This window comes from Syngnathus floridae, chromosome 16, assembly GCF_059516105.1.
Source record: "Syngnathus floridae isolate MCC-2025c chromosome 16, RoL_Sflo_1.0, whole genome shotgun sequence".
NCBI lineage: Eukaryota > Metazoa > Chordata > Actinopteri > Syngnathiformes > Syngnathidae > Syngnathus > Syngnathus floridae.
The window spans coordinates 9528330-9534329 of record NC_142428.1 but is presented as its reverse complement, the minus strand read 5'-3'; positions in this window follow the sequence as shown (position 1 = coordinate 9534329).

The window sequence follows — 6000 nt, the reverse complement described above, 5'->3', positions numbered from 1 at the left end:
ACACGGTCGACATCAGTGGGAGCGGATACCGGTTTTTGATTGTGATCTGATTGAGGGGGCTATAGTCAATACAGGGACGTAGGGTGCCGTCCTTTTTGCCCACAAAAAAGAACCCCGCACCCGCAGGCGACGATGATGGTCAAATCAATCCTGCTTGCAGGGAGGAGTCCATATAATCGTTCAGGGCCTGCTTTTCGGGTCCCGAAAGAGAATAAAGCCTCCCCTTGGGTATGGTTGAGCCCGGCAGGAGTTCAATGGCGCAATCATACGGACGGTGGGGGGGTAGGGAGGTAGCCTTGGCCTTGCTGAATACCTCGGCCCATTGGTGGTAACACGCAGGAACCCCGGTTAAGTCTGGAGTTTGCGAGTCTAGAGCAGAAGGCACAGCGCGCGGGTTAGACTTGATACAGGAATCATGACAGTTGGGCCCCCATCCCGTTATTTCCCCTGATCCCCAGTCTATAGCGGGGTTGTGGCGTTGAAGCCATGGATACCCCTGAATGAGGGGGTTCATTGGGGAGGTCACGACATGTAGTCGTATATTCTCATGGTGGGGCCCAATAGACAGCGAGACAGGTTCTGTTATGTGGGTTACCTCAAAAAGTGCCTGTCCATTGAGTGCCTTGGCGTTCACGGGAGTGTTCAGCAGGTAAGTCTTTACTCCCCATCGGCGAGCAAATGCCCAGTCTATCAAGCTTTCATCCGCTCCTGAGTCTATTAGCACTTCAAGTTCTATTTCTTTTCCCAGCTGTGTAATCCTGCCCTTGGGGAGCACTCGCCCCGGGGACAGAGACGCAGAGAAGGCGCTTACCTTCAGGGTCCTCCTCACCGGGCAAGAGAGGAGGAGGTGTCCGAGCTCACCGCAGTAGTAGCATCTACCTTCCCGGCGTCGTCGTATCTTCTCCTCCTCTGTCAACTTTGCTCTGCCCAACTGCATCGGTTCTGGCTCCGGGTGCTGCCGATCCCCGTCCGGCCTGGGGTGGTTCGCGTCTAGGACGGAAGGAATGGCTACTGACACGAAGGCGGGGGCGTTCCTGCTTCGGTGCTTCCTCCACTCTTGCAGCCGGTTGTCGGTGCGGATAGCCAGAGCGATGAGGGCGTCAAGATCGGTGGGAAGATCTAGGGGAATTAGCTGATCCTGTATGAATCCAGAAAGGCCTCGGAGGAAGATGTCATACAGCGCCGTCGCGTTCCAGCCGCATTCCGCGGCCAGCGTGCGGAAACGGATGGCGCAGTCTCCGACGGTCTCTTGTCCCTGGGCTATCTGAGAGAGTTGGCGAGCCTTCTCTCGGTCAGCGGAGATTGGGTCGAACACCGTTCGCAGAGCCCCGATAAAAGCGGGGAGAGAGCGACAGGAGATGGAATCCCTGGCCCATTCCGCGGTGGCCCACGTGCGGGCCCTTCCCGTCAGGTACGATACCATGTAGGCTACCTTGGAGCGCTCGGTGGGGAAATCCGCTGGGGACCTCTCAAAATGCATCTCGCACTCAGTAATAAAGGCCCGGCTAAGGCTGGGTTCGCCGTAGTAGCGTTCTGGAGGAGCCAGTCTGGCACCGCCGGTCATGGGAGCTACGGCAATGGGAGTCACTGGGGAAGCAGCGGGTGTACTGGAGGTCGCTGCTGGTCCCGTGTTTAAGAGCAAGAGCACGTCCTGCATTTGTTGACCCAGCTTTGCTACTTGGGTGGCGACCGCCCCTCTGAAATCTTCTTGCCTCTTAGCGAGCCCTCGGATCTCCTCGCCCAAATTGCCCACTTCCCTCTGGTGCTGGGCGAGCTGTGAGGCGTGGGAGCGCACTGCGGCGCACAGGTGCTCCGACTCTGCCGAGTCCATGTCTGGCCAGTGTGTACTGTCAGGCAGGGAACAAGGCGGAGGACTTGGATGCAGAGTCGTTTCTTTCTCTGATTTATTCCAGCACACACACTGATCAAAAGTACAACTCAAAACGCCTCTTGCGAGGGAAACACGTGGCAAAAAGTTCAAACAAAAGCGTCGCACTGGGGCAAGACAAAAAAGGCTATGGGGATCAAGGCACTAACAAAAAGCGTCGCTCTGTGGCGAGACAAAAAGGAGGAATCTTACTGAGAGCTCGGACGTCAAAGAATCGCTGGTGGTCGGGACGAGGCAAGACACACTGGCACAAGACAAGGGGAAGACGCGGACTAAATACACACAAAAGGGCTTTCAATGTTCATTCATCAACGACATTGACAATAAAATTACAGTAGTTTACTTTTCTATTTACAGTACTAAACAGGCTATTGTGATTTTTTTACAGTAATGCTTCGACGACTGTGTTTTTCACTATACTACTTATCCTACTATGATTTTGTCATGTTTACGAGGTTTAACTGTAAAAATTACAGCATTCTACTGTAATAATCATACACAGTACGGTTACTGTGTTTAATACAGTAGGTAACTGTAGATTTCACAGCCATTTTTAACAGTGTAGGTATGTGAACTGAGATATAGTCTGATTCAGTTGACCACAGGTGAAGTGTCTTCCCACTTTCACCAAGTGTTTAATGCACATTGCAAGATCAAATGAGACAACACCTTCAAACAGGTTATGACCCAGACATGGAGGGAGTCCTGGCTGGCAAACATGATAATATTTCAACTGATTGAAAACTGAGTCAAACTTTATTCCACTGGTCATTTCCTGGTTTGAGGCTAAATGTGCCACACTCTTTTTGTAGCGCTCAATGGTTCTTTTAGGACCAGATTTGGCCCACCACTGTGTGGGAAGATTCTCTATCTATGACACAATACCAGCAAAAACGTGTGCTTTTACTGAAGTTTTCAGTAAACCCACCAATACTGTGTGACCCCAGATTATCCCCAGTAATGGAGAGCCTTTTATCTTCTCCCCATCATCATATTCAATTCCAATTTCCTCCATTTGTTTTAAGTCACTGACTAAAGTGGAGAACACATTTTCTTGTCCGAAAAATTTGAAATCCTCCTCTCTGTACAACATAACAAGTTGCATTGGATCAATGGAAGACCGGTTGTGTGGCACAATCTCTGCAAGTGTTTTGTGTTTTTATTCTGCCTGAGCCCAGCGGGTTCACACCTTCAAATGAATCCTGATACAGGATGATCAACAATGAAGATGGTGATTCTTGAAAAAGTATATTCTCTTTCATGTTATTACCATCTCTCACGTCTTCAAGAACATCAGGAGTAGTTCCTGTGTCAGCTTTAGCTTGCTCTTTAACAGCGCTCTGACAGATGAGTGATTTGATTGTATCCTTAATGGGCAACGCACCCTTTCGGTGCATTGCCCTCTCGGTGCATTGCCTTCTCGATGCATTGCCCTCTCGGCGCAGCGCACGGAACCTCTCAGCTCAGCGCGGCGCACTCTCAGCGTGGCGTAACACAGCGCCGTCTCGGCGCTGCGTGGCACCTTCTTCGTGCGGCGTGGCGCCCTCTCGGCGCAGCGCACGCACGCGCCGTCTGGGCGCAGCGCGCGTGCACTGCGTCGAGAGGGCGCTGGACCGACAGTGCGCGTGCGCTTCAAGCGCTGCGCCCAGAGGGCGCGCCGAGTATACCGCCAAGATGTCGCGCACGTGCTGCGCCGAGAGGACGCTGCGCCAACAGGTTGCGTGCACCGAGAGGGTGCTGCGCCAACAGGTTGCGTGCGCCGAGAGGGCGCTGCACCGAGTGGGCGCCGCGCCGAGACGGCACCGCGTCGAGATGGCGTCGCGCTCCGCCGTGCTGCGCTGTGTTGCGCCGTGCTGCGATGTGCTGTGCCGTGCTGTGCTGCGCCGTGCTGCACCGGCTGTGCGCACTGCAGGCGCCGAGATGGCGCAGTGCCGACAGGGCACGCGCGCTGCGCCGTGAGTGCGCTGCACCCGACCGGTGCGCGCGCGCTGCACCGTGAAGGCACCCGCCGAGAGGGCGCCACTCCGCATCGAGAAGGCATCACGCCACGCCGCAACGAGAGAACGCTGCGTCGCGCCGAGAGGGCGCTGTGTAGCACCAAGAGAAAAACTTCTAAGACGCCGAGAGGTCGCCACGACGAGAGGGTGCCGCGCTGCGCTGCGCCGATTGGGTGCCGCGTCGAGCCGAGAGGGCGCGCACCGAGTAGTGCGCCGTGATGTCGGGCCGAGGGTGCACTGCGCCGAGAGGGCGCAGCGCCGACAAGGCATGCGCGCTGCGCCAAAAGACCGGTACAACCAGACGGTGCGCGCGCGCGCTGCGCCGTGAAGGCGCCGCGCTGCACTGAGAAGGCGCCACGCTGCGCCGACAGGGCGCCGTGTCGCGCTACGCTGCGTTGAGAGGGTGCAGCGCCGAGTGGGCGCCCTGCAGTTGCGTGGTCGTCAGCGCGCTACGGTTGCGCTGCGCTGCAGTTGCGCGATCGGACAAAAATGGCGAAAAATAAAGCTCCTGCACACTTAAGGTCCACTCAAATTTTGGCAAAAAAATTCCGACTTTTGGAATATATCTTATACATATATATATATATATATATTGGTATATTTTGACGGCGATGTAACTATAATGCGTTCGGCGTGCTGCGGTTGCGCGGTTGGATAGAAATACCAACAAATCATCCTCCCCCGCCTGGATGTAAGGTCCAATTTTGGAATATATTCTATTTGGGTCAGGGACAGTTAGCACCCGGCGCGCCGCGGTTGCACGATCGGACTAGATTAAGCTACCTGCGCACTGAGGTCCACTTAAATTTTGGAATGTTCAGCAGGAATATTTTCTAAATTTCAGCGACGGCTCTGTCACAATAATGCAACCAGCGCGATGCAGTAGCGCGGTCGGCAACGCGCTACGGTTGCAGGTTCGGCTGTGCGCTGCAGTTGCGCGATCGAACAAAACTGGCGAAAAATAAAGCTCCTGCGCACTAAGGTCCACTCAAATTTTGTCAAGTAAATCCCGACTTTTGGAATATTTGCTTACATGGACGGCTATGTAAGATGAGAGGATGCCGCGACGAGAGGGCACCACGCCGAGAGGGTGAGCGCCATGCCGAGATGGCACGCGCGCTGCGCCGAGAGGGCATGCACGCTGCGCCGAGAGGGTGGGCCGAGGGTGTGCCGCGCCGAGAGGGCACCGCACTGAGATGGCCCCGTGCCGAGAGAGCCCTGTGTCCCGCCGAGAGGGCGCTGCGTCGCGCCGAGAGAACGCCGTGAGGACGCCGAGAGGTCGCCGCGCCGAGAGCTCCCTGCGAAACGCCGCGCCGTGAGGGTTCCGCGCTGCGCCGTGCCGAGAAGGTGCCGCGCCGATTGGGTGCTGCACCGCGCCGAGAGGGTGACTCACCACGGCGAGAGGGTGCGCGCCGAGATGGCGCCCTACCAAGAGGGAGTCGCGCTGCACTGTGCTGCGCAGTGCTGCGCAGTGCTAAGCCATGCTGCGCCATGCATCGCCAAGAGGGCGCATGCGTTCCACGCGCTGCGCGTACTGCTCGGGCTGCGCCGAGTGGGCGCCGAGCGTAGAGGATGCCGCGCCGAGAGGGCGCCCTGCTGTTTTGCGGTCGTAGAAGCGCTACGGTTGCGCGGTCAGCGGTGTGCTGCACGATCGGACAAAAATGGCAAAAAATAAACCTCCTGTGCACTAATGTCCACTGAAATTTTGACAAGTTAATCCCGACTTTTGGAATAATTGCTGAGAGGACACTGCGCCGGGAAGGCACCACGCCGAAAGGGTGCGCCGAGAGGGTGCGCGCTGCCCGAGAGGGCACGCGCACTACGCTGAGAGGACACGGACACTACACCGAGAGGGTGGGCCGCGCCGAGAGGGCGCCACGCCGAGACTGCATCGCGCCGAGAGAGCGCTGCGTCCCGCCAAGAGAACAACCGCGAGGACGCCGAGAGGTCGCCACGCCGAGAGGGCGCTGCGTTACGTCGCGCTGAGAGTTTGCCGCGCTGCGCCGTGCCGAGAAGGTGCCGCACCGACAGGGTGTCGAGCCGAGAGAATGCCGCGCCACGGCGAGAGGGCGCCGCACCGACAGGGCGTTGCGCTGCGCCGTGCTGCGCCGTGCT